Here is a 3,869-nt window from a genome sequence, read left to right on the forward strand (position 1 = left end):
AGAGGGCATTTACAAACTATCATTGCTCATAAAACAGAGCTTTTATTTTAAAGAAATAAGATAATAAATACAACTTAAGAATGAGCTTAAGAATAAATAAGATTTAAGAATGATAAAGTACTAGAAAATGTAGCATCAGCCTTCTTCCCTCCTTGTCTTCGCTTTGCCTTTGCCTGACCTTGAAGTGTGAAGTTCTCTTGCTTGCTAGCTCACTAATCTTTGGGTTTAACAGAGTGAGAGAGCTTGTCATTGCTTTCAGTTTATGATGGTTTTCACAGTGGGCCAATCTGTTACCACTCTAAAGCCTCTCCAGAAGAACCAGAGGGCCAATATACTTGAGTTGCCAAAACAGTAAAATGAACCACATAATGCAAAGAAATATTTTTTCTCTTTTTGCATTTCAGTTCTGACAGAGTGCCATTAAATAATGGGGCCTTTAAGAGCTGACTGTGAAATTCAAAAAATGTTGGGAGTCTGGGCCATTGTTCTCATTCTTCACTGTTAAATAATTAAGCCTTGATCATCTCAAATACACATACTTGATTGGTGTCATCTGATGACATTACAATGTTTGCTGTAGCAATTTAGGAAAAGATTAATTTTAAATTGACCTAATTATCTGTTTCTTATTTTTCATTTCAGTTTCGATGATATGGTATCTGATCATATTTGAATATTCAATTGTTATGAATTTCTAATATTGTGCTCTTACCCTGGTAGTGTTTTGTTCTGTAACTTTTCGTGATGCTTGATTTAATATGCCTCTTATCCTTTTAATCATATTTTAATAAAATCTAGTGTGCCAATATTGGATTTGGCAGCATCATCACTGATTTTTTAATGAACATTTACATATATACACATATAATTTATTACTTAGCATACTTAAGCATATCTTATAAAGTATGATGTACTTTTAACATAATAATTTTTATATCCACATTTATTAAGTAGAATATGTTGGTAGCTCGCAATTGGGAATGATTTGCTTCCCCATCTTCAACTGACATTTCGCAATGTCTGGAGACATTCTTCACCATCTTGACTGGAGGGGTGCTATTGGCATCTAGTTGGTAGAGGCCAGAGATGTGCTAAACATCCTAGCATGCACAGGACAGCCCCCGCAATTTAATATGGCCCCAGATATCAATAATACTAAGGTTGAAAAATCCTGATCTAGATGAATGGGTATGGGATTGATTGCCTTTTCACGTTTTGGAAAGAAAAAAATTTGAGTTACTTAAAAAATTTTTTTTTAAATTTTTTATTTACAGTTTATATACAACGTTATATTATTTTCAAATGTACAACATAGTGATTAAACATTTATATAACTTATGAAGTGATCATTCTGATAAGTCTAATACCCATCTGGTTCCATATACAGTTGTCACAATATTATTGACTATATTCTCTATGGCGTACTTTATATCCTCATGTATAACTGGAAGTTTGTACTTCTTAATCCCTTCACCCTTTCACCTTTTTCCCTAACCTCCCTCCCATCTAGTAATTGTTAATTTGTTCTCTTTATCTATGAGTTTGTTTCTATTTTGTTTGTTTATTTTGTTTTTTAGATTCTACATATAAGTGAAATCATACAGTATTTGTCTTTCTCTGTCTGACTTATTTTACTTAGCATAATACCCTCTAGGTTTATCCATATTGTCGAAAATGGCAAGACTTCATTCTTTTTAATGGCTTTGTAACATTCCATTGTACATATGTATCCTATCTTCTTTATCCAGTCATCTACTGATGGACACTTAGGTTGCTTCCATATCTTGGCTGTTGTAATTAATGCTGTAGTGAAAGTAGGGGTGCATATATCTTTGTGAATTAGTGTTTTGGATTTCTTTGGTTAAATACCCAGAAGTGGAATTGCTGGGTCATATGGTAGTTCTATTTTTAATTTTTTGAGGACTGACCATACTGTTTTCCATAGTGGCTGCACCAGTTTGCATTCCCACTAACAGTACTTTTATGGCCAGCAAAAGGTAGTGCATGTAAATAAGAATAATCCAAGATCAAAAATGCCATAAACTCCACCATGCTTTTGTAATTCTTGTTAATCTTTAGGAGCTTTCACACTTAGAATGTTTTATATCATCTCCGGGATGTGAAGTAGAAGAGTTTCTTAAGAAATATGCCTTTTTACAGATGTAAAACAGACACAGAGAATTTAAGTGATTATCTTAAGGTTGCATGACTGATGAGTGATCCCAATTCCCTGTTCACAGAGCACTGAAGCCCCTGAGACAGAAATGTATCTACTAATCTAATAGTACGAGTGAAATAAAGAAACATACTTTTTGTGTTCCCAGGAGGAAAACAGACTAGTAGTGCAAGTGTGCAAAAAAGCCTGCTCTGTCTTCTCTTTGCATCTCCCATCTCCTCAGTAATATGAAAAATCCAAGAGGAATAAGGTCACCATTCTGTTATGAAACAGTGAATAATCTCAAATTATCATATTAATTAAAACATTTCATTATTGGTGGAGAATTAAATTCACTTGTGTTAACTCTAAGTTTACATTGAATATTAATGACAGTATTCAAGAGAAGTAAATCTCAAATTGATGCTGTAAAATGTGCTAACATAGTCATGCTAAAACTGAGACAGCTCAAGCAATATGGCCTTTCCATGTTCTTCCTCTGCAAGTTCTAAGTTATGATTTTTCTTTTAGCTATTGAATAATAAATGCATTTGTCACGGAATGTCATCAGTCAGAGTACAGATTTAAATGAGAAATGGAATGAGCATTGATGCCTAACAATTGTGTTGCTGACCTTGGATAATGGTGTCAGTGATTTTCAGAATACTTAACATAGAGAAGAAATCCACTATCATTTTCATCACAAATTTGTCCCTGTTGTGTTATTTTGGTCAGGAACTAAGATCAGTAAAACTTTAACTTAGAAATTGTTAACATATGACATAAAACCTTCTGTTTTAATAGTTGAGGTAATTAATTTTAAATGAAGTAGAGCTGTAATCTCAACTATGTTCATATAAATATTGATCATTTGGAATAAGTTCTATTTAAATGTTTTCCAACAATTTGTACAAACCTGTAAAAGTGAATACAGCGGGAAGAGTTACAAAGCAATCCATCCTTTCTTATCAACTGGCTCACTTGTCAATCAAAGATTTCCTCAAATTTAGAATCTACAGATTGGAGTAAGGATTTTTTTTCAATATATTTACTAAGTTTCTTCTAGATATCTCACATTGTGGATATACCAGAGAGGCATGCAGGCTTCATATGTGTTTTCTGTAGTTAAACATTTACTAGTTAGGCTATACATTGGGGTAACTTTTAGAATACCCATTGGGAGATGAAGGTGGCCTAGCAGCAGAGAGGGAGGGCTTTCAATGATGAGCGTTATCAATGTCCAAAAATAAAGGAGAAATTCTCAGGATTCTGCAGCGTAGTGGGAGGTGGAAAAAACACTGAAAGAAGGTGAGAAGATAAGGACAATCGAGGGTGAAATGACCCACAGCAGTATTTCCAAACTATGTGTTTAGTTGAATGGCAAGAAGCGAATTGTAATCAAAACTCACATTCTCCACTGAAGTAGTATGTTGAAGATGGAGGAGTCGTTTGTAAACACGGTACTTATATTCTAATGGTTGTTCTTAATCATGACTAATTTGAATTATCAGGGGAGCTTTTAAGTATATGAATGACTGCACCCCCAACTGGGGATTCTGGTCCAGTGGGTATAGATTTAGGTCTTAGAAATTGCTATTTACAAAGGAAAGCAAATTCTATGGAAAATTCTAAAATTCAGAAAACCAGGGATACAAAGAGATTAGAACATACCTGATGGTATTTCAGACACCTCATCATATATGAAGATGTAGTG

The sequence above is a fragment of the Pteropus vampyrus genome, unplaced genomic scaffold (genome assembly GCF_000151845.1).
Source record: "Pteropus vampyrus isolate Shadow unplaced genomic scaffold, Pvam_2.0 Scaffold182, whole genome shotgun sequence".
In the NCBI taxonomy this organism is placed as follows: Eukaryota; Metazoa; Chordata; class Mammalia; order Chiroptera; family Pteropodidae; genus Pteropus; species Pteropus vampyrus.